Source organism: Amblyomma maculatum, chromosome 3, assembly GCF_055883805.1.
Source record: "Amblyomma maculatum isolate TAMU_Amacu chromosome 3, ASM5588380v1, whole genome shotgun sequence".
Lineage (NCBI taxonomy): Eukaryota > Metazoa > Arthropoda > Arachnida > Ixodida > Ixodidae > Amblyomma > Amblyomma maculatum.
In genome coordinates this window covers 168066474-168092690 of record NC_139346.1, presented here as the reverse complement: position 1 = coordinate 168092690, position 26217 = coordinate 168066474, and the positions used below count along the sequence as shown (strand labels likewise).

Sequence of the window (26217 nt, the reverse complement as noted above, 5' to 3'; positions counted from 1 at the left end):
GAGTTTGCAAAGTGAATTCCTTGGCAAAACCGGAAAAAAACGTCGCTTGTAATTCAGTTTCATGTGAGATACAGACACCAATTGCCCGGGTGTTCGTCACATAAAATGACTGTGACGCACACGGTTTTGGGAGAAATGATTTGTCAAGTTCTATCCTCCACGCAGCACACTTATCTGTTGGAAATGCATTATCAACGCGATGAGTATAAGACAGGGCTATGAAATGAAGATCGCATATCCGTCTAGGCGTATTCCGAACAACAGTTTCGTAAGGCATAAAATTTTTCTTCGACGGGTGATAACAGAGTCTCCGAGAGACAAATAAAAAAAAGTTACGACACACTAGCATTAGGAAGTTATTTAGAGAGAGAGATATATATTTTAATGGCAACAGGAGATGTCTGCCTGAAGTTATTTAGATCATCGTAGTGACAAGATAAGCTATAGATATTAAAGTGAATTAGTGACCTATTAGATAAGGCAGATTTTGAATGTTTTCAAATGCAATGATGGAATATAAAGCCATGTATGACTTAAGCAGGAATTGATAGGGACAATGTGAGTAGCTTAGATAAAGATATTGTGGTGGCTGATAGTCGAAATGTGGTACACATGGCTAGTAGCTGTCTGCCTTGCCTGTATGCAGTCAATGTCGATCCACGGATATTCCCAATGCTTCCTTGTTTTCAGTTTTTAGAGCGCAGCGCTTTGGCACCCGTTCCTGCGTTCCGCGTCGTCGTTGGCGTTGGCGTTGGCGTCGGCGTCGGCGGCTTTCTCCTTGTAACCAGCTCCGCAGTTGGGGCAGCGCGCGCTCCTTCCCCCACACCCCTCCCGCTTCCTCCGCGGCGGCGACCGCGCTGCGCGCGTTGTTTTACAGTTATTGCTTATGCTTTAGACACCCCCTTAGAATAAAGCATTAGATTGATGTTTGATCCTTTAAACGAACGTTTTTAATATAATATATAAAGTCCTCTGTTTCCATTTAACATTACAATCTTGTTACAATGAATGGTAATGTTTCTTAACATGACACAAGGTTTCTGTGCCCTTATCCTACCTTGTGAAGAGGCTGTTAGCTGATAACTGCCTGAAGGTAGGCAAAGGAGTGCAAACTTCAGTTACATCAAAGATCACATTAAGTTAGTTTAGAGACATGTGACCATGTTAGAGTACCACCGCTTGCGGTGGTTCCAGGTAATAAACAATATATATTGACTGCACATAGCTTCTTCACGGCGACGTTTTATTTACTGCAGGTGTATTATTGTCGCTCTAGATGAGAATACGGATGAACTCCTGGTGCGAAAGTATCCGACGTAGTAAATATTTGATGAAAACGAAATATTTATTGTTACTACCTTGTGTTGTATTACGATATCACCTTGTGTCATATCGTAATAAAACGGAAATGAAAGAAATTGCGCTTTCTTTGCATCTGAGTCCCCCCCCCCCCTTTTTTTTTTTTTTTTGCCTTTTGTTCCTTTGCAGTTCTTGCGGTGCTACAACTGGTCTTGAGGTATTCACATCAGGAGGTGTTTAATAAGTCAAGCAACTTGTTTTGCGTACGGTGACGTATCACGGCACGAAGCAACAGGGGTCCATCAAACTCAGGAGAAAGATGGCGAGGCTTAAACTTCAGCGGCACCTGCAAAATAACAAAAATAATATTCGTGTTCTTTAGTACAGTTTATAACATCAGGCGAAATTGCAATAAATCTCGCGAGAAATGTGTCTGTAATTGCCCCATCTTTCACCCTACCCCGATAATATATAATTGATAATTTAGTAACTAATAACTACAGGGGTGCTAAATGCGCTGGCAAACTCATCGGACCAGGCATGCTAAGAAGGATTAAGAGGTACCTCGAACACTACCGAATGTGCCAAGCAGTATTGTCGAGATTCCGAAGTGGCTGTTCGTCTTTGACAGCGGGCTTGACATAGCTGGTATCAACACAACACCGAAACCACTTCAAGCGTTTGAGCGCGGCGTTGTTCCTGATGCGCGAAAGGGGTATATGACGACGCCATTCACGTGGCCGTTTTCAACGCTGTGGAATCTGATGAACTTCGTGGTCGCGGGTTCGGCTGGGTACTCAGTTATCTCTTCAAGAGATCGCTATTAATGCGCATTGAAGATGGAACAATGTTTACACATTTCACTTCCCGTGGAATCGGTAATGGTGGAGGGCTTAGTCCAATACTCCTAAATATTGCACTTGTCGTCTTTACAGACCTACCACTACAGTTGGTGAAATAGTCAATTATATGCGGACGACATCTGCATCTGGGAATCAGGAGATAACCGAGAAGTTCGGGCGATGCATTAAAAGGCAGCAAGCAATATTGCGCCACATCTCCGCTTCTAAGGCTCGGAGATTTCTACTCAGAAGTGTGCTATTGTTAACTTTACACGTAAGGGCGCATGTCCTTTTATGTTGTATGTATAGACGGCACAGCTGAACCTTGCACAAGAAGACATCGCTTCTTTGGAGTAACCATCGACCTAGATTTATCTCGAACTCCCCATGTTTGGTACACGAAAAGGAGACTGTCGTCTGTGCTTTCAGCAACAGTTCACATCCTCGCTTTCCTTGAACGAAAGTCTTGGCGAGCGTTAGCGCGGTTGATGATTCAACTGTAATCGCATTATTTATGGATTCCTTCGCTGCTCGGAAACTTAAGGAAAATAAACATACGATGCCTGCAAAGCATTCAAGCTCGAACTTTCCGGAGTTGTCTAGGATTACCAAAAATACGCCTCTACACTCGCACCATACGCATTGTTCAGGAGATCTCAATGACTGTACTATTCGACAGTTGACGCATTGAGATTGCATATTCTTCACCTCTCTCGGGTTCCCTCTCACCATCTTTCCAGCCTTCTGACTACTAGGCCGCATACATCCTTCACAAAGACCATTGATGCCCACGATTATTTTCTGTCATTCCAGTTTACGCCCGCCTCTTGGTCGTCCTCTCCCTTATGGAGTCTTCACCACCCTCTCATGATCATTTCCATGCCAGGCATCAAAAAGAAGGCCGATGATTCGTCGTCTGGAGTACAGCACGTCTCTGTATAATATATGCATCAGAAGCATGGACATCGGCTGCAAGTCTACGCCGACGGCTCAGTGAACTCCAACAGTTCTTCCGACTCCATGATCGTCCCAGTAACGAACACTGTACTGAGACTCGTCTCAAGGCTTCATCGACAGGTGCAGAAAATACCGCTCTTTGGGCCCCCATTGATCAAATTCATCATTAAAGTCTCCAGCAATGATCTACTTTCACTGACTCAAAAGCAGCAAATGGTAGCGGAAATCCGTGAGCTACTTGATTCCACCGCCATAAAGAGCGCCACATTTTTTTATCAGTGGTTACCTGGACACCGCGGTGCCACAGGAAATCAAAGGGCGGGCAAGGCAGCGCGAACAGTCCGCCAGGAGGGTGTTTATGTGTCAACCCCCTTTTCAAGAGCTGATGCAGCTCTTTAGACACTGGCGTCGAAGATCCCGACTGCATCGTGGAATTCGGAACACTTTTCAAATCGACGTCCTGATCCCGGAACCCTGACATAAGCCTCGGACTTCCACCCGGCCTATCACGACATGAAGAAGTTTTGTTGTGTCGTTTGCGGATTCGTGTTGTCTTCACAAACCATTATTTGTTATCGACATGGATGGCAACCCTGGGAGCTACATCTGTGTGTAGTGGGGAAACTATTAAACATATTTTTTATTAGTTCCCCGAATATAGGGCTGAAAAACGATCTCTAAGCCGTATACTAGATAATCTAGAGATACGGTCGCTGACGGAGAAAACGATTCTCGGGCAGTGGCAGCGGCGAGCATCTGCGGTAAAGGCCTGCCAGGTACTCCTCCGTCCCTATAGAGCATCAGGCCTGCACGGCAGACTGTGACTCTACAGTGTATAGGGACTTATATTGCCTTTTTACTCATTTCCTACTTCTGCTTTATATCACCCCTTTTTCATAGTGACAGGCAGAAAACTGGCTTCTTTTGCCGGTTAACCTCACCGCCGTTCCTCCTTATTTTCCTCCTAAAAAATACAAATTTCCGCAAAACTAAAAAATCTTTGGCAAGGAAGGGTTTATAAATTGTTCTCCACGAAAATAGCATAGCCAATAAGGAACTGATGGTGCGCATTACAGTTTAATTGTAGATAGAAAATTCTGCCGTCTTTACACTGTTATATCAGAGTAGGCTTTGCGACATGGCCATAGCTGGCCACGTTTTATTACTTTAAAACCAGTTTCAAAACGGCGGGCCAATTTGTTCCACCATTCCACCACACAGTAGTTGAGCGAAATATAACTAAAACAAATTGGTGAATTGGAGTGAATTAGGTCACTAAACAAACCCAGACCCCTTGGCTTGAGAACATAATACAGGCTTTATTTGACCCGCCAGGGCGCGCCTTGTGCCAGTTGCTTAAGAAGTGAAGGTGATGTTTACGGTAGCTTGTCGGCGCAATAATGCAATATTATTAGTGTTCATCCATGCAGTGGAGATCATGATGGTCACCCCCGAACTGGACTCACGTTTGTGGATATTACAATTAATTATCCTATTTAGCCGCTTTCCTTTATACAACGCAACAAATGACACCAAAATTTGTACTCGTTTTGAAAACAAAATACAGCGCATTAGAACGGTGTATACCTGGAACTAAGACCAAACAGGAGTTGGCATTTGCAGCAGCAAGAGCATTCTCTCGTTGCCTCGGCATGGGCGCTGCCAGAGCCTCACGATCTTTCTATTCCATTTTTTATCTGAAGCGTCCTAGAGGTTGTCGGCACTCAAATGACCTTTTTCCATTGGGTCAGTGGTCGTCGTCACTTCGGGTGTGTGTCCGTTTTCATAGAAGAATCCGTGAATGAACGAACCTAATATGGTATGTTCCTTCGCGTCGAGCAACTCTCCTCCCGGTGGAGGTTGAGTGCGCTACACTGGTACCAATGAGTGTGAAGATGAGAACTGGTCGCAGTTCTCGGCTCGTAATAAGTTCAGTGCCACCGTGGCTGATGGCGTGAGTCCTCCTAGAAGCCACACCCTACCCAAACCTCTGCTAGAAAGATAGTCTTGAAATGTGAAAAAGGGAAAATGTACCATATGCAGTGCATAAAGAACAAAACCCTCCGCTGCCTAAAAACACGAATTCGCTTTTTGTCGTCTTTATTGCTTAAGATAGCCGGAAAGCCTAACACTGCACATCCACCAGTCTATAAATAAAATAAGATAAAAAACGAAGCCAGGTATTCACTCCTCTGTTGCCAACTCAAATAGCAAAAACTGAGCAATAGACTGCGTGGCAAACAAGAACTCGTTTCAAAACAGTGCTCTCAAATAGGCGCTTTGCTCAGCTATAAAAGTGAATTGTTCCAACAGTGCGACCGTTTTCGTATCATATGCGCTAGGATTCACGATATATGGCCGATGTATCATTGGGACTCTTATTCTGCGATTGTTTCCTTTCTTGTCACCCACCGGCCTGACTGGCCAATTGCGACCTTAGAGAGGGCCCAGCGTGAATGATATTAGGAGCGTTAATACGTTTTTCTATTTTGGAGTCAAGGGAAAAAAAAAACAGATAATTTAACTACCCCGAAATCCTTTTGTATCATCCTGCTCCTTCATTCAAGAAGATGGAATGTGCAAGAACATGTGAATGGTTTATAGGGGCGACGGGCATCACTGTAACTTCACAAGAACTGTGCTCTCGGCGGGCCTTTTGAGCTTATTTTATACCATTCAGGCTAGCTTTGCACGACAGTTTTGACGCACATGCTGTCCATTAACTTCTTAATACATGTATTCAAGAGGCATCCGCTTTTGAACAAAAATAAAAACCTGATTACCCGCCCGTATTGCAACTATATATAAATGCGCAATCAACCTGTGAACCACCTTTCTTTTGCGTTCTGGTTACGATCTTAGGTCACCGATATTCATATCCGTTGTCAGTACGGTCCGGGTACCACATTTTTACAGCGTATTTTTTTTAATCTTTCCAGGCTTACCATTGTTTCCGGACACGCCTCAAACCTGACGTGGCGCAGGAGAGAAACCAGGGTCGTCTTTGCCTGCATCATTCCGAGCCGCATGCCGACGCAGTTACGCGGGCCGGCACCGAAAGGCATGTAGGTGAAGGGCCGTACGCTGTCCTTGTTCTCCGGAAGAAACCTATTGAGAAGAGTAATAATAAGGTGAGATCCTCCTTGACTTCACCATTCGAGCTTCGTATAAATTTGTTCAGCGGGAGTGAATTAAGCTATTTCCAGTGGTGCATTTTTCTGGCAAAGAATTTAGCACCCTGTTTATAGTCCATTCAAGGGAGAGTGTTTTATGTGCGAGTTACCTGTCTTTTGCTCGTCGCGTACTTTGTCTCCCGCATCAATACATCACAACGTAGGCTAGCAATCTCCTCCAGAAGTATACGTCATCATCAGCCTGACTATATATACCCACTGCAGGGCGAAGGCCTCTCCCATATTTCTCCACTTAACCCGGTTCTGTTCTAGCTGCATCCACTTGACCCCTGAGAACTTCTTAACCTCATCAGCCCACCTAACTTTCTGCCGCCCCCTGCTACGCTTTCCTTCCCTTGGAATCCAGTTTGTTACCCTAAGCGACCATCGGTTATACTCTCTTCGCACTACATGTCCTGCCCATGTCCATTTCTTCTTCTTAATTTTCGCTAGAATGTCGGTAACTTGAGTTAATTCTCTGCCCTACTCTGCACGCTTCCTATCTCTTAATGTTACCCCTGCCATTTTTTGTTCCATAGCCCTCTATTACGTATACGTATGAGGACCCAAATGTTCAGACGAACCATGATGTCAGACTGTATGGCGCGTCTCTCCTATGCACTTCCTCCAAAGAAGGCAGAATAGCCAGGAAGATAATCTCATAAGCGAGCCGTTAGTGAAATGTGCCTGCCAAACGCTTTGTGGAGCCCAACACAATCACTCTGGAACTGTCTCCAATTTTCCAAGTTTATAATTCAAGAGGATGCTATGTAACGGGTCAGACAAAGTTACTTTTTGAAGTGGGAGTTTCTTATACCTACAATACATCAAGATGAATAATCAAAGCACCTATTGAAAAATTTCTCCGCTTTACGGCTAGCTTGCATAATACACCTTATATATTATTCAAACGCCTTCATTCTGTCTTTATCTGTGCCATTTTCAAATCCAGCGCATGTTAACTACAACCCATTATAAATCCGTTGCCTCCAATAGTGGCGTTAAAATTACTTTGCGATTAATAAGCGCCGATTGCGAAGAAAGAAGTTCGAACGGTGATGATATCAAAACCATATTGAGCTAGCCCCGGCGTTGTTGACCTCCAATTTCTACTCACCTGATGCGGTTGTTCAGGGGATATAATCATTCGGCTGCTGAGGCCATGGATACGAGATCGAATACTGGACGCAGCTACCGGTATTTTATGGGGTGAAATTCAAAAGCGCCAGTGAATACTGGGTGAGGTTAATGCACACTTAAGTATAGGCAGAGTGACTCAAACTAATTCAGAGTTTATTACGGCTTCCCTAATGGCTGAGTTGCTGCTTCGAGACGTTAAATCATACGTACTACATACCACATCTATTTTTTTACTCGTAAGAAAAATTAGGAAAAGAAAGAAAGCACCGCAATATACTTGTCACGCGGTGACCTCATATAATGAACACAAAGAAGCGGACGACAGACGAGAAAACTGAGTTGCTTATTCAGGAAAATTCTAACATAGGCTGACTTGCTCCTATTATGAACTCAACAATAACCACCTACTACCAACTAGAACAAGACAGAAGCAATTATCTGTGGCTCCATTATTAGAGATAAATCAGATTGCATGTCGCGTCACAAAATGAGAAAGTGGCGAGCCGGGGGCTTCCAACATATAGAGAGAAGCACTATAAATGCTTCGCAAGCCTTCATGGCATTTCGCAGACATATACATTGTCCTCTTGCTGACAGGTCACTTTGTAAGGAAATACTCTGGCCGGAGACCGCTGAGCAGCCTTCCGTTGTTTAAGTGTGGCTAGAAAAGGCGCTGAATTATAACTAGCCAACTCGTACTGCAAATTTTTACAAGGTCATTGACACTTACCTCTCTGGGATATATCTTTCAGGTTCCTCAAAGAATTCAGGGTCATGATGAACGCCCACCAGGGGGATGTCCACGCACATTCCAGGTTTAAAATGAATGCCAGCCACTGTGGTTTCCTCAGTGCAGAGTCGCATTGTTCTGCGAGAGTCGTGACAGAAATAGGGCAAAATGTAAACGAAAAAAAATTAATTTGATCATTTTTATCTTCTCAATGCCTGTAATAATAAGATATTTGGTGGTCGCCACCAACCCACAAATCTTACCTTACAGAGTGCTTTAGAACATCGACTCAGTAGGCTACTTTGCGCATTCATGCCAGGCTCCTGGTGATTGTTGTGAACCTCAGTTGTGATAATCATTTATTGAGTGAAAACCTAAGCTGATAATTTTTAGACCGCAGCTCTACTTTTCGCATTACAACTTCCAAGGTCATTCACTTGCGCGTTTGACCTTGTTTTACAGGAGCCGGCCCAGCGAGAGCGGTCCAGCAAACAGCACTGCCCGCGTCTTCGTCAGGTTCATCCATCGCACTAACCGGGACCACCGAGCGCTAGACCCGCTCATGGATACGAATCCACTCCGTTGTTATACCACGTGACTAGGCAGATGGTTTAAGAACAGCTTTGCCGCCGCTTTCTCGCTCAGTTTGTGACTATTCTCCATACACCATTTCGCGAGGGGCAGATTTTCTCAGGCAGTAGTGAGCATTTGGGTCAAGCCAAGCACTTAGACAGAATTTGAACTGATACGGGTCCCGGCTCACTCGAAGAACCCTCGTAATGAAGCGGCACACATCAAAACTCGAGGATTCGTGAGCCGAGCAGGGCACGCGGTATTTATTGAGAGATTCTCAAAGGATAGCCTAGCATCATTTTCCGACATTACTAATCATTTTAGGCTTGGAAGGAAGATATTACCCCTACCAGAAAAAGGAGACCACCTGGAGGCGACTCCAGACGCGATCCTTTATGACTCCTTAACTGTTGTCAAAATTCTACCCCGGTGATTGCGACTCTGAATGTACACTATGCGGTGAAATAGCCCCTTATGATCACATATTGTGGAACTGTAAAGAGAAGCCGCAACCGGAATCTCTAATACAAGTTCCTACTCTCGAGCAATGGGAGGCTGTGTTGATCGGCTCAGACCTCGCAGTTCAAACCCGGCTCATTTAATGGGCTACTCAAGTCGCTGTCAGCCATGGACTGATAGTCACCTAGCACGGATCATCTGCATTCCGCCTTTTCTGTCGAAATAAAAGTTTTGCAATCCAGTTGCTCAATCTCGCCATGGATGAAGGTGCGTGCTGGTCGGAATGCGTCAACGCTTCCGATCAGGCGTCAGCCCTACTAATGTTGATCGCCGAAATGCAGCCGCGAAGAGAAAACGCGATCAGAGCGAGACAGAGACCGAGGAAGAGCAATAAAGCACCATAGATATATGAAACGCCAGTATGACCGCGTAGATATGCTTAACCGAGATAACGCAGTGATAATGACGTTCGACCGGTATAAACCTTGAAAAAGGACGCAAGATAGTACAGACGTATGTAGGCTTAGTTTCGAGGATCTGTAAATGTAATTCATAATGCACGACGACAATCAACAACATATAGGAAGAAATAGGAAATAAAAACATATGTGGTTCCCATGACATAAATGCTTCGAAGACCATTACTATTCCTGTAATCACTACTACTACTACTTACATAAGTAGTTACTTAAGTAGTTACTTAAGTAGTTACTTAAGTAGTTACTTAAGTCTTAGGTTAAGTATACTTGAAAAGGTGGCTGGGACTTCACGCAGCAGCAGTTCCACGGGTCTTGGAGTTGTGTCTGGTGACGTATACTGGCAACCTGTACGTTGCATCTTCGCTTGAAAAACCGCAAGGAGTGAGCACGAGGCTTCTTACTTTTCGCAAATGCATGTCGTTTCCATAGTTCGCATTTTCTAGTTGTTGAGTTCTGAGTTTGTTTGTTTTTTGTTTTGTTTTTTCACTTTTTGGTCGGCTTACATTTAAATAACCTTTTTTTTTTGTTTTTGTGTTTTTCACTTTGCCGTTCAACATTCGAGTGTCAGCATAGATCGATGACTGGCTATTTGTGACCATACGGCCACCTACACTGCATTCTGTCGTTCATTCATTGGTAGCCCTGGCATCACCGTTTTCGAAGGCGAACCATTTCCTATTCTAAACAATGACCGGATCATTATTGAAATTTGTGTTTCCTTTAAGTGTTATTTAGCTGGTTCCCTCAACGTGGAACGAATTTGCAGTAAATAAGCAAGCGTAATGATTGGCGTCCTTGCAAGAGCCCCCACGCGTTTGGGAGCGCTTTTCATTAACCGCAAACATGCTTTTATGTGGATGCTAATAAGTGGATTTTCCTTTATTACAAACTAAACCCACCCCTAAGCCAAACTGGACCAACATCTTTACTTCGAATTTATTCGGGCACGTTCCTCTACCTGCTAGCCTTCCTGGTTAGCACCCCGCTGTGGTGACTCAGTGGTTAGGGCGCTAGACTGCTGAACAAAAGGACGCGGGATCGAATCCCGGTCATGAGCGGCCGTTTTCCAATGAAGGCGACGTCAGTGCGCGTTAAAGAACCTCAGGTGGCCGAAATTTCCGCAGCGCTCACTCACGGCGTCTCTCATAGACGGAGTCTCTTGGACTTCCAACCACGTAATGCCAACCAAACCTTCATGCTTAGCTCAATTATAGCGGCTGCCGAGGGGAGGCAGTGGTGCCTGGTTCGAACTCAGGTCAATATCAAATTTTCTGAACTGCAAAACTAGCTCTTATGAAAGGTGTATTGACTTTACGTTTTACCATTATATTTGATTACTTCATTATTATTCTATTATCACTTGACTAGCTTCTTCGTGGAATTCGTAAAACGAAGGCAAAATATCACTTATGCGGTTCTCACATAGAGTCAGGTGTGCAGAGACGCATCGCTTCCTTGATGCAAGCCTCGAGGTACGGCATTTTCTGTAGAGCATCGTAAGTTATGTCGCCCTGAAAAAGAAAAATGTTTCATTAAAACCATATTACTGACTTCATGAATATTTACGCACAAAAAACTTCTGTTGAACAGGTTTCTTGAGTTACGCAACTCACGATGAACTTATGTTACGGAACTCACGACGGTGCCACGGTGCCAGGTTAACACGGTGCCACGCCAATGGCTTGAAAACCTACCGCAGTGTAGCTTTCGCTACAAAATCCGCCAAACTTTATCCTCTTATGACCAAGCTTGCGTCGCCCTGTTGATTCGCCAAAGGCAATTGTGCCGGTTTTAATGCCGTGTATAGATGTTACCGAAATGTTCAAAGTACATTCTCTGCCGGTGTCTGAGCGTTTAAGCCAAATTTTGGAGCAGCTTTGTGGCAGCTGAAATAATTTTAAAATTTCCTATTTCGTGCAATGAAAACGGAACATTTCTGCGGGCGACCTTTCATGTGTGAAGTCACAGTTTGCACATGCGCTGACATTGGCAGAGCATTTCCAGTTTGTTTTAGGTTACTCAGAGAATTAATGACCTTATCTATCACTTCAACTGCAGTTTATAAATTACACGCGCAAAGGACAGGTTTTGCTACAGCATCCGTATCGTCATATAGGTTGTTCGTAGTGACCTCACCACATGGTCGAAAGCCACTTTCGGTTTGAGGTACGTTGGGTTTGGTCTTTTAAGACACTTTGCTCGGTATTCCAAAATATTGGTATGCTAATGGAAGGAGGGGATTTTTAACAAATGTGGGGGGATTTTCAACTCATACTTAATAAACATCCGGAGTTTCACACTGCCTCTAAACGGCGTTGAGCACGTAGCGCCGTATATAGGCTCTTTTCTGCGACTATGTTCCTAACTTTGTTAAATTGCTTTTGGACGCAGTAACAGCAACACGTTTCACGGCTACCTCAGAGAGTGCCTTGTCCACTTCGGCAATTACGCGGCACTGGCATTCAGAGTGGAGAGCCAGGTAGTAGGCGGAAACCGCAAGTGCGATCGAGACGCCTTCCACACCGCCGATGAAGAATCCCATACCTTGAGCTGCTATCTCGTCCAGCGACATCTCTGCAAGTATATTAGGGACAAATTATTGGTACGTTGATTGCGCATAGGCCCCCAGACAAGCATAAGGGTGACATTGTACGTTGCTGCTTCCTCCTTGCTCTCCGTTTAAATCTTTCTAATAGGCTTTTAAACCTGCCTACTAGCCTCGGAAAGCAAATGCAAAACCGCATGTTTTTCGTTGCAGTTATTTGCTTGTTTACTCTGCCTGGTGGTATGGGGTTAGTAGTCCTATCTTGTTCTTTGACAAGGTGACATGTGGAAATGATGCAATAACTCTCTTTGAAAATATACCTATTCCTTCATCACTTGTTTCTTACTGTCGATTGTGGGACTAACAACAGTCCGTGCTAAAGATCCTAAAAAGTGAAACCAAAGCAAACACGCAGAATCATGAGAACGCCTCCACCAAAAACGACATGTCTGCTTTCCGCTCGCTAAGTCGAACAGCTGGAGGTGAATCCGGACTTTGTCCTAGAGCGCGCTGATACTCATATTCTGCCTTTCTTCGGTGGAACGCTTACATCATGTGACAGGTGAACCTGCATGTCTGTTCTGGAACCAAGATTTAGCGCATGAACTTCAACTCTGCCAGTTCAGTATCCTTAACAGGAGATGTCATTCACGTGTATCATTATAACGCACGTTTCTTCATTGCAGAAAAAAGAGCATTGATTCACATTATAGTTGTTTGGCGCCGGTAGCTTCAACTCTATGCTAATCATCCAATCAGTGAAATAAATCATCTATATTGATGTCTACCAGTGTTGCGTTAGGAACAGCATGAACAAAAATCAATATGAGCGAACGAAGGTCATGAGGTCGTGCTCTGCGGGACAAGGAGATTATAACGTACTCCGGACTGTAGACATGCCACAGCTGTTGCTTTCGTCAAAGGTATTCAACTGCAGGTCTTGTGAATGAACTCCATCGTTCTTGCAAATAGCTTCACATAGAATTTCATTGCACTGCGTGTTTAAATAATCTGAAGTTGAGAGAAAACTATTCCAACAAACCATCTCGATGGGATAACTATGTTAAACAGAATAATATGTGGTCTAGATTTATGAGAGTGTACGCCGTGGCCCGTGGTAGATATCTGACCGAAGGGTGGTCTTGTGATAGAGCATCCGCCTCGCATACCGGGTTCGATCCCTGGTGCTGCCGGGTACCCATCGGTTTTTCAATGAGTACAAGCTTTCCCCCGGCCTGGTGCTCGGCTCTTCTAGGGTGAAATGCTTAGGAAAAGAGGTCACGGCCCAAATAGTCGCGCCGATGTGGCAGTGATCCATTCCGCCATCGGACAACAATAAGTCCGCTTCGCGCGGCAAAATCCCGTTATGTGGCCTTTTTTTTTAGAACTGCTGCTGCCTTCTGCTGATGCCGAGGCTCAAAGTGAGAAGCACGGAGTAAGATTACTCCGTGGTGAGAACCAAGACGTACATGAACCACCTTTGCAGGCTGCGAGGTGTTCGAAACTGGGTTTAGCCCACCAGGGGCACAGCAGGGTTTGCGGATCTTCTCCCAGGCGCACACTCCTAGGAAAGCCGGGCGCGAGGCTAGGAGACGCTTGTACCCATTTTGACTAGTGGGTGTCCGGCGGTGGGTTTCGAGCTGAGCACCTCCCGCAGCCGAGACGGGCGCTCTAACCATTAGGTCACGGATGCGGGCCACAAGGGGCAAAAACGAGGCAAAGAAAGAGGCATATTTTCTACATTTTATAGAAGCAGGCACGGAAGATAGACCATTTTCACTGCACTGAGAAAACCAACCGCGGTAACAGGCTACCTGCCAGGCACTCGATCCCGTGTTCACGCTAAATAAATATCTTGTATGTACTATCAAAAGTAAAAGTGGCGTATGACACTCGTCATAGAGGCGCTCACTGCTTTTGTGGCGTCATCTGAAGTATTTGCCGTGCAAGAGGGCCCCGGATCGCCGCGTACTGTGCGACATGCCTCTTAGCAGCTATAGTTACATCCTTGCCTGTCTTGACATCAAGCGTTTCCTGGAAGCGGCGCTGCATACCCCACCTAACCGAAGCTGGAGTGGTATACGCTAGTTTTGCTCAAGACCTGCGCATACCAGCGTCTCCATGTTTCCAATGCAACATGCGCACACTACCTGAAGCATATTTACTTTAGTAATTGATTAGGATGAATTCGAAAGGTGACAACGATTACGCTATCACTTTGTATTCGCTTGATCGCACAACCCTCGTATGAAAGGAGCTATCATCCACAGGTCATCCTTTGTTTTATAAAATTCGAAATTTCATATTTTGAAAACATACTGCATTGATTACTGCCATCACACGACTAGCACCTATGAAAGTTCATAGGATTTTAATAAACGGGAGATCTGTGGGTCTCACTTTTCCTTTCCGCACTCTCTGACTTCTTGTCTCCAGTTCTCTCCCAGTCATAGTCGGCATTCATTAAAACTTGAAGGAAATCGTCTTCTTCCTGAAAAGCAATTACTAAAAATGTGCAGCAAACGCAGAATCCTTGCCCAGAAACCATACAATAATTTCCTCTCAATAAATCCTTTGCAGGCTCGTAAGCTCTTGCAAACAAGTACAACATAGTCAATCCCTCTTCCTTGTGTTCGTAAGGAATCACGATGTCTAATAAAATAAATTGCTATTATCTGAAACAGAAGGCAATGTATTCAGCTGAAAATGTTGCGCTGAAGCTGAACACCGTCTCCGTTATCTTGTGGTCATTTAATTCTGTCCAGCTAGTACTTATTGTCACAGACTCATAACATGTCCTTCGATTTCAGCGAAACAACGTTAAAGCTTCCATTCAGCGGAAAAGCATGCGTAAGCGTCACTGTAAAATCCTGATTGAGTTTAGCTTTAGATGCCATGAGTGAAACATCGTACAGAATTTCAGTGTGTGGCCCCAATATGACTCAAACATCACTATAATGCGTAATTAAGGAATTGATTGGAAAGCGGTGGGATCGAACCTTTGTTTCGAACGTTCGCTTGAGTGGGTTAAAAACTTCGAAGGCACTTAAGTGTCTGGGAGATTTGATGTGATAGCATTTTCGTATGGACTTATTCATTTTTACAAAGTGATGGACTTAATTGATTAATAATTTGTAGTCCTAAGTAACAGCACTAATTAGCAATAATAAGTGCTAGGGTTAAGTAGCAGCGATGCTTAGAATTTCAAGTAGTGCAGCAGTACTTCGACTTATGGGGCTACTTAGCGCTGTTAAATAGTGGTTATAATATTATTTAAGTGTTTACGTCACTTAATAAGTGGCTGATGCCTACTCTACAGAATCATCCAATCGCATAAGGCATCCAAACCAATCCGCAGAACCAACGCTCCTCAGTGTTTATGAGACCAGCGCGCCCTACTAGCGGTTAAAAAAGGTAGCGGCTCTGCTAATTCCGCTGGACCACCTTCTTTTTGTTCAAAGAAAACGTCTTAGTCACTTCAGAGGCCTTTTATTACCGATTGAATGAGTTTTCGGCAATGTAGATGACGTTGCAGACCGCCTTCCATTTCAGTTACAAAGTCATTATTGGTCGGGAAGTTGACGATGCCACAACATCACGTGAGCTGGCCGAGCGCTGAGTGGAAGGCAGGATGTGTGACATCACGAGGCTAGTTGACCTCTCTCGACCAACCAGATAATTTAGTGACACATGTCTCATTTTGCCCACGGTCTGTACTCTAGTACTGTCACAGTAAGAGCAGTATCCGATGGCAACATAAGTGTCGATGTCGGTAAAAGACTCCGCCATGGAGCCCACAGACGACCGTACGAACTGTTCAAAGCTATCGCGTCGTACTCCTGAGGAGAACTGATGTGTCCCCGATGTTTCTATTGCCGGAAGCCTTATATTTCGCATCAGCGATGGATCCCGCTGGCGTCGGCGGTCTCAAGAAAAGGGTTCCCGAAAAATGGCATGGCATCATCAGGACGCTCTCATGGCAGTATTGCCCAGTAGGTAATGAATGAATGTCTGCTGCAAATACACATGACAACTACTAAATCAACTTAGCCAATCTCTCAATCCAGATTAATTTCCTTCATAATCAAGCTCAATCTTGCGAATTTATAGCACTTAAGGAGCCTTAAGTGCCCTCAATAATTTTTGTTTAATTTACACCGGTGTTTGAAACGAACAGGTATTTAATCTCAAAAAGTAGCCCTCATTAATTGGAACCCCGAAATTATGGTGAAAGCCGCAGGATTTCCATGCATGGTACATAAGCAACCCAGCCATAGCTTCGTAACTTACCTTGTTCTTTGACTCCCTTTCTTGTATGAGATGTGAAACATACGCTTTAAACACATCGGTGCTGGCTTTTGTCGGGTAATCCGGTTGCAACGCCTTATACACACTTGGCATGAGGACTGCGGAAAAAAGACCACAGGGCAGAAATTTACATCAATGGCCGTTTTAGTGGGCCCGGCTCTTTAGGATGACTACAGTGGACCCCAGCCGTCCGGCGTTACTACATAATATGTGCGCCTCCAGTTGCCCGCGTTGACTGCTACACAACATTTTTAAAACTTCTCACAATTAACGAACCAACTTTTCTGACAAGCACAAAAATTCGTAAGGAATAGTTCCACGACACAAAAGACACATCAAGGTCAATGCCCCATCGACGGAGGTATTGATGCGCACAGTACTTGACACTGCGAAGACCGGCCGCCTGAAATCAAAAACGGTTGTTTCACATAGTATGTGAGTTTGTACAACATGCACAAGGATGTGAAACAAAATTGTCATATGCACCGCGGTCGGTAACGGCTTTATAGTTTCGCTTGGCTTCGTTTGTAGACCAGAATACGGTACTCTTGAACCGAGACTGCGTCGGTCATGAGAATCCTTGCACACGCCTGAGGCCATCTCTCTCCCGGCAGTGCCGCCTTCAGCACTAAAGAAGGCACTGCTCCGGGCTGCTAAAATGCTCCAAAGTGTCTGGCGAGGCACAACTGGGCGTTGTCACACTTGTGAGTGCATCGGCTCGTCCGCGTCATGTTCCCGCAGTGCGGGAAAGCAGGGCCTACTGCGTTTTCTACGAATGCAGTGACAACCGGATGATAAAAGAGGCTGTATTGTTGAGCGCTCTATGTGTGATGTATTTGGCGTGTCGAGTGCTCTGACACTGCCGATTGTTCAGTTTTCATCGTCTCCTATCAAGCGTTAAAAGTTGCGACCTGCTTCAAAATCGGATGTGTGTGGCGCACAGAAAATGTTTCGAGCGACGGAGGAACGCGGTAGCAAGCAATGTATTTGAAGCGATCGGCTTAACAGCGCGGCAAGTGCAACATGTTTATCATTAAGTAACCGTGCTTTGAGACGTTTAGGCAAGCTTGAAGAATTTTCTCGGCCTAACACCGGCCGAGAAAAAAAACCTTTATCATTTCGCTTTTTGGCTACATAGGAAGTATGTCTTTTTTTCAAGCATCGGAGTGACAGATGATAGAACACAGTAGCATGCTTTTAGATGAAAACAATCACCTTCATAAATGTCTCAGCAAAGCGTTCTGTCAGAAAAAGGTGCGACAGCGCTTCATCATTGAAGCCCCAGTACTTTACACCCCTCTCGACGGTATCCGCTCTTTGTACTACTCCTGGAAGTGTAAGGGCTTTAGTTCTAGATACCCGACTACTGCTCAAGACAGGAGCTATAGTTTTTATTACTCCTGCATTTGTATAAGCTGTAATAATCTTACTGAATTTTTTTCTCTCTTGAGGACGAGCATCATTTCAGTGCAGACTGTGTTTATTTTCATAGTAGTTTAAATCGCTCACATGCATGAAATTTGCACACTCAGGCAGAATGGAGCGATGACATTTGCCTAAATTGAGAGTAATGTCTATGCTTTGCATACAAAATGTCAATGCTTGTGTTTTACGTAAAAGTAATTAATAGAAATGTGGAAAAATATTCGAACATGATTGAATTAAATATTGCAGCTGTTAATGCGTGATCGCACTCCCCAAAAACACACTGACACTCACATAGTATGAGCACTTTCCATCCACTTGCGTTCATGTATATTCCCTCAAGGCACTTAATTAGTGGGTGGTTGGGGTCATCTTTGCTGTCCAACTCAATACTGTAGTTTAAAGCAGCCGTGGTATCCAGAGCGGCGTGGTTGACAAGCCTGCAACAAACGTTGTTTTTCTTGTTGCGAGAAATATTTTACGTTGATGTTCGGAGTTTTTTTTTTCTTTTTGTTTCTATGGTGAAAATGAATGTTGACTAGATCGAACATATTTGAAAATACATAAAATAGAGAGGAGATATATAACTATGAAAAGCGCCAAACGAGGTGCACGTTTTCGCTAGAGGACATCATTTGGGTGGCGTTCACAGCAGAACCTGTAACTGCGGTTGGCACCTATTGCATTATTCACTAATTTGTTTCGCCTCTGCTCAGTCATTGCTAAGCAGCATGATGTGTAAGGCAGTTATCTTCATTTATCAAGCTTGACTCGAGCATTTATGAAATGCTAAAGCCACTTGGAGATAGCGAAAGTGTTGGCAAATTACGAACCCTATTACGAGCAGGGGTGTACGTAAAATTGCGTAAATTATCCCTCCCGACTATTTATCAGCGAGTAAAGTGTGCACAGGCCAACACTGGCTATGTTTAAGCACATGCTTATATAGTAGGAACTCACTCGCTGAAGTTCACAGGCTCGTTTCTGCTAGCCGCATCAACGACGCGAGTAGTAAGCTTTTCAGCAACCGTCTTGACCTTGGTCACGATCTGAAATGCGTGCGTTTGTGGGTAACTATGTGCTTGTTTACCAAGTGAGCAGTGTGCAAGACACCACATTTCCCAAACATGGTAGTCAGTAAGAGATTATAGCGCAGCGCATACGGTACTGGCCGAAACTTGAAAGCAGGCGAACAAGATGGCCATGCCTGCTGGTTAATTTTATCGTTCGTCTTGATTAGCCCTGGTGGCCTTTTAGTCAATGAACCATTTTCCTTTTCAGAAGTGAAAATGAAAGTGTGGAGGTTGTTTTTTTTTTTTTTCGTCAATCCGCGATGGATGATGCTTAGTAAAGTTATCATTTGCTAGAGCATGTCAATGCACGTTACACTGAACCGTAATTAGAACCTTCCGCAGGGACCTTCTCCTTATCATGCATAATTTTAAAGAATAATTAAAAAAAAAACATGGTTCCTTTCTGCATTGTATTTTCACAGACAACAGAACTGTGCGTCTTAAGTTTGCAACAAATGTTTTTCCCGTGTTCACGTATATATTAAGAGACAAATACCCAAGTAAGTAACCACATAGAGTATGACAGCCCAGATGTCAACAAATTTGCAGATGAAAGATGAAGATACACGGTATACCTCGACTGAAAGAAGCGTTACATTATGGGAAAAGCAAAATATCGACCCATTATATTTCAAGAGTTTGGTTTACTTTATACGGCTTAATCCCTCAAAGCAGCTCGGGCTATGAGGAACGCTGATCACATACTGCAGCACACGGGCGCCTTGCTTTTCGCCTCCATCGAAAACGGGCCCCCGCACCAAGGATCGGACCCACTTGGGATGAACAGTCGAGCGCTTTAGCCACTCGGTCTCCATGGCGGGGATATTTACGAAAGTTTTTATCGGTGAACCTCCCTAATATAGGGCACTTACCGTTCTTAGCCTGGTGGCAGTCAGTGCGGGCGTGAATACGTTTCTTGCTTTTTTCCATTCGTCGCCTGAGAGGTTCATAATGGATTTGCGCCAAGTGTCGCTCCCTGTACGCTGAGAGGCCTAGTGAAATCAGAGAAGTCGATACAAAGGAATGCCTCCAAGTGACAGCAAGAACCCATGTGCTTTAGAATGACGGTCTGCAGGGTCAGTTGGTTCATGACTTGAAAGCCAATAAGGCGCAAAGAAGGCGGTACAACAAAGGAAACGACACCACATGCGCACACTACCAACTGTCTATTGGAAGAAAAGGTGCATATTCAAAGCCTCGACCACGCATGTGTACAATGCTTAATCGCTCTCAACCCTGCCGGTAACAGTAATCTCAAGCAAATGACATAACTAAACACATAAAACAAAGGAAGCAAAATATAACCAAACAAATCTTAGCAATAGGAGAGTCAGCCAGATGTAGCAAAAGCAGTGTCATATATTCTAAGCAATATCCGCCCAAAACCTAAAAAGTAAAACTAAACAAAAAAACAAGGTGGCACAACAAAAACAAAAATAACCAACAAAAAAATTACACAGCACCACCCAAGAAAGGTCTTCACACACAGAAAAAAATAAATCTTAGTTTTTGTTATACTTATAAGCGCTAAGTGGGTTATAAGCGCAAAGTTTCAAAGATTTCCTATCTAACTTTATCACGTTTCTAAAGTATGGAAAACGGGACTGCAGAAAACGCAAATCGTAGCTTTAAACACTGGATAATAGCCCTGTAAGCGCTTTCTCGCAGAATCAGCTGTCCTTTCACAAAGCTTTCACCTCCCCCCCCCCCCCCCCCCCCCTTTCCCATCACAGCTATAGAAAAGCTGTATCGGGGTTATGTTGTGTGGCGCATTCGAAAAACGTGCCAAGATAGCGTGCGAAATGAGCGACGCACGGTGATATCGTACGCAACACTGCATGGAGCAGGACAGAGCTTGCGTCCATTAAACATTTCCCTGCAATGCTTCAACACAGACTAAAGTCAGCGACACTCCTCTCGCGATCTCTACAACCGCGTATTACATAGTGGCCCGTTCGGGCTACCTCGCGTCACGTGATTTCAATTGACAAATAATGAGCCTATTTACTTTTGTAGCCAAATCTTCAATGTCAACCGTAGTTCGGGTATGCTTTCGCTTTTCGTATTTCCTAATACAGCATGTAAATTAATTTCACATCATGTGTGCTTTTCTTTAAGAATTCCCTCGATTCATTATTTGTTTCGGTGGATACAAGTAAGCAAGTAAGAAAAGGTCAACAGGCTCAAACCTCTGCAAGCGTCACTCGAACGGGGCTGCTCGGCTACAGAAATGGCGAGGTGGGGCAGCAGCTTATTTTATATATTATAAGAAGGATTTTATATTTTCATCTTACACAGATGTTTCATGTCGTGTGGTACGGGTTGGCTAGCTTTCACATTATCAACTGGTTTTGACTGACACCAACTAACTGCATTACCTTTCTTAAAAAAGTGCGCATTACAAAGAAATTGAACATACTTCTAGGGCCTTGTACAAAACTCGACAGCGCGATGGCGTAGATACAAATCGTCGTAGCAATGAACCAAATGGGCCAAATCCTGTGGCAAGGCCACCGAAGTAGAGCATCCGCCTCGCATTCGGGAGGTACCGTGTTCGATCCCTGGTGCCGCCGGTTACCCACCAGTTTTTAAATGGGTACAAGCTTCCCCCCGGCCTGGTGCTCGGCTCTTCTGGGGTGAAATGCTTGGGAAAAGGTGCTACGGCCTAAATAGTTGCGCCGATGTGGCAGTGATTCGTTCCGCCATCGGACAACAATAAGTCCGCCTTGCGCGGCAACAGCCCATTATGTGGCCCTTTTTCTTTTTTTTTTTTTTTTTTTTTTTTGGATTGCTGCAGCTGAGGCTCTAAGGGAGCACTTCAGGTGAGGGTCAAAGGAAGTACCTTTGCAAGACAAACAAAACCACCTTTGCAGGCTGCGAGGTTCGAAACTGGGTTGAAGCTCGAATGGGTCCGGTAGGGCATAAACTTAAAGTAGGTGACACATTAATTACAAATCTATTCCATCTTAGGAGATTCCTTGACAAAGGCCGGACCCCGGCCGAAACGTCAGAATAAAGTGTTGTTTTTTACACCGTGTGTCACCTACTTTAAGTTTATATATATATATATATATATATATATATATACAGCTTTTTTTTTTGCAGCTATATGGCGCCGTCGATTGGATTGACGCTAAGGACCCCCCACTTCTTTTTCAGCATTTCTCAAAATATTTGCTTGCAAGTATCACTGTATTAGCGTCCCATTTCATATAACAAGAAGTACCTGTAAGGCAGCCTGACATTTACTTATGCCATTCTTACATTGGAAGTAAAACACAATCGTAAATATCAACCGGCCCTCTTGATGAAATAGCTAGAACCTTCAAGGCCTTTAAGAACAAAAAAAAAAGCGAGTATTTTAACGGTGAAAGGATTTTATTTTGTAAAAATGTTACCTGTTACAATAACCTGTTACAATGAGCCTATTACAATAACAGGATCACAAAATCATAATTCGTGTGGCAACGTACCTCTCTTGAATCCAATAACATCGAGCGAACAGATCGATGCTTTCTTCAGAATGGGGTCGAAGGAGATGACAATAGTAATTGATATCAGCTAGTACCTCTCAGACACCGCGAAGTGTTAGGTCCAATTTCAAACTGATAAACGCCACAACGGCAGCAGTAGGCATGCCCATGGACAGCACAGAACGTAGCGTTGACAGGGCTCCAAACCAACGTTTTAAATTCATTGGCATCGCGAAGAATCCAACTATTATTAGCTATATAAGGCCTTAATTCAGAGGTTAGAAAAATAAGGTGCTTCTGAAGCTGATTCTACAACAAAAAGCCCAAGGAAACTGAAATTGCCGATTTACAATACCATGACAATGCCCTGAGAAACGAAAAGGCTTGACAGTGACAATATTCCCAGCAAATTCTTGCCCTTCCTTCAGCACTACATGCTCTGTGATGAAAGTCTGATTTTAACAGCATACAAACAGCGAAAATAAATGGTGCGGAGCTATGCGCTTACCCATAAACACGGCCGAAGCGTCTGTAGTTTCGGAGGAGCACTTCATTTAGTGGCTGCAATGAAAAACAAGGAAACCTGCGGCTTAACATTACAGACTGTGATTGTGCTCTTCCATATTTATAAGTCACTACTTTGATAGCGTGCATCTCAAAGATAACCACTGCAAAGTTATCGTCTTTATTGCTAAGGCCTGCCGAATGCTAGATCTCAGCAAATGAGCTGGTAGTTTTCGCAAATCATGTACGACAGCTTATCTGACACCTTCAGAAAGCTGCGAATTTTCTGTTGTGTGCAGTGTTAGTTCAAATAATTGACTAATAAATTAACAAATCTTTTTACGAAAAGAAGTCAGGGCAATGTAGCCAATAACGTAGGAAGTAGCCAGTCGGTGTTATACCTTCTATCAAATAATGACCGTAGAAAACAAGGGAGTAATTACAGGATCGTAAACTCGAGCGCCTGCTTCCGCTTCCGTTTTTCATGCGAGCAAGAAAAGTTGCTATTTATTGCAAGATAATCTAGATTAGAATGAAGCATTTTATTTTAATGGCAATACAAGGCTCGTGCTATAACGCTGCTTTTGTCCTCTGGAAAAATTGTGAATTTGAATTCACAGATAAAACTTTCCTTTTTTTTTGGCTGCAGCGGACGGCAGTTTGTAGCTTACCTTTGTGAAGATGTCGTACGAAAAACGGAGATATTGCCAGAAAGTAAGGTGCGCAATGCCCTTGTCATTCCAGAAAGTGAACGTCTTTCTCACCCACCTGAATAGCAGTAAAAGGCAAACAAAACAGCATGCCGGCATTTTGTGTTCCTCTTCGGACCTCATAATTTATCCCGTAGATTTATTTCTCATCCGCTAGTTGAGTAATAAGGAATCAAAATAACTAAGTCCACACTTTTCATTCGCTTTGATCCTGTTAACATGCCAGTTCAATTCTTTCTCATGCATACTACTCTCCAAAAATATAATTTGATCAAAATCAGCAACTTATGTTCTTTCTCAAAATAACAGCTTGAGGGGCTAGTTGGTGCTGCATCGTATTCAGAAATGTGGCGCAACAAACACAAACACAATCACGTGTGTTGTGTATCTTCTGTTGTGTTTGTGTTTGTTGCGCCACATTTCTGAATATTATGTTCTTTCTGATGGCACGAACATCTTAAAACGATGCCGAAAACATTCACTGCAGACAGTTGTTTCGTTACTAGTGCTTTCAGTGAAGACTGCTACTGCTGCTACCTAACTGGAGACATTTGCTAACTGCGTCTTGTGTGAAGCATGCATAATATCCTAAACGCATCTAAGAAGATCCCGTGAAAACCAAAGGCAAATGCGCGCGCATTTGCCTTTATAGTTGAAATAATCTCTGAAATAATAAAATTATCTCTGAAATAATTTAATATGTTGGAAAAGGCATTAGTTCACATCATTTCACATCACGGTAATTCTCGAAACTGTATAGGCCGTAAAAATGAGTAGAATCAACATTGACAACATAAAGGAACTGAAACCTTGTGTAGTTAGTTTCGAGAAAAGACTTCAATTTTTCAACATACTTTTATTTTGGATATCGTCATTTTGTTCATAGCCTTCGATGTCACGCCATAAATTAACACCTGTGGGCCAAACATTCAATTCTGGCCAAAGCTTCCAAAATGTTGTCTTTGACTTTTTGTCATCAGAAACAAAAGTACTAAATGCCATGAAAGTGCACAGCAGCTAAATGGGTTCTAACAGCTATCATTTGAGCATAACAGGATTATTGCATTTCACTCCACACACGTCACGTAAATTATAATTCCTTGACATTTGACCTTATTCGGTGCAGTAGATATTTTTCAAGTGAATTTTTTTTTCATTAATTCGAAAGCAGCTTTCTGGTCTGGCAACCATTGGCCGCTGACGTCAAAACGACATATCATCCCCATGTCGTCTCTTATTCACGGTGTCGGCTGCACTCTTGCATGCACGCCGTGAACGGTGGTCGCTGAGAGCTCTTTTTTTCATCAGCACAAACATTTTATTTGCATATTCGCTTTTTAGAAACGTGCCCCAACGTGTTTTTCTTTTTTTAGGTCAAACCCGTTCGGTGACCAAATATGAACGGGTACACTGAGCAAAGCAGTAGAAAACAAACGACGCTACACGCCCAATTGTCGAGCTGTCAGGATATATCATCCGATGAAGAAGCAACGAAAGGCATTGGTAAGGCATTGTCTGGAGGTCTGCGCAACTTCCCTGTTATTTTGGTACTACCCATTTCATTTCCTGTTCGCGCAATCGCGATGTACCACAGAAGAAAGCTAAAATGCGACACAGAGAGTAAAATTCCGCAGGCATAGCACACGCCAGAACGATCTCCCCCGACACCTTCACCACCCTTTCCTTCTCTTTGTTGACGTGTTTCGCAAGTTACTTGTAGCACCACAAAAGGAAAGGGTGACGTAGACCAGCCAGAAACACGTGCACGTTAAAAGCACCTGTGCGCCTGTCAACGACGCTGTAAGTATGCTGCAGGGAAACAATCATGTAGGAAACGTCAGACTAATTTTCCGAGGTCGCCCTCACCTCTAGTAGAGCTGCACACAGCTTACAAAGTGGAGAAGAGCTACATAATTAATTTATACCTAGGCTCCACGCGAACCAGCTGTTTTCACCAAAATTTATAGAAAACACAAGGGCACTTACCAGAACAGAAGAGAAGCCGCAAACACGACAATAGTGATGAATCCGTATAACATCTTTATAAACTTGAACAATGCATGCAGTGGATGGAAAAAAAAAAAAAAAAACGACTAGGCACCCCTTGTTGGAGCAGTTATTTCGGTTTACCAGAATGTCGGCTACTGGGATCGGTTATTCCTAATTGGACACGCACAATCGGACACCAGGCGTCGCCAAAAGGGTGCAATTCGCGCGACAGGCGAATAGTGCCGCCGTCCTTTCGACGCACACGCGATAGACGGTTCCGTTGCGACCGAGTAAAAAATAAGCACCGGGAGAGCTATCAACAGACAAGAGGCCATGGCTGTTGCTCCGTATGTGGAAACAGGCGTAGCTGTTATCGACGCCTAGCAAAGAACGAAAGCCACTCTACCGCGCCATACATTAGAGGAAAAGGGCGAAGAGGATAAGTAAGAGAGGAGGGGTCGCGGCAGATTGCTTTCTGCAGCGAAACCCGGTCATACATCGCTACTAACAGCGGACGAAAAAGGCGAGATCCGGGACA

At 43.9% G+C, this 26217-nt stretch overlaps 1 pseudogene across 1 annotated transcript; it reads right to left on the bottom strand.

The window, feature by feature from the left end:
- Window positions 1-1517: 1517 nt before the first annotated feature.
- On the bottom strand, window positions 1518-25940 carry LOC146196814 (cytochrome P450 3A41-like; annotated as a pseudogene). Its single transcript, XR_014706146.1, has 13 exons — window positions 25677-25940; window positions 23652-23748; window positions 22985-23037; window positions 19876-19995; window positions 18891-18979; window positions 18225-18370; window positions 16488-16603; window positions 14598-14688; window positions 12069-12226; window positions 11075-11163; window positions 8142-8279; window positions 6044-6206; window positions 1518-1645 (listed from the first exon to the last, which is right to left on the bottom strand). The product of XR_014706146.1 is annotated as a cytochrome P450 3A41-like (transcript).
- Between the last annotated feature and the right edge of the window lie 277 nt (window positions 25941-26217).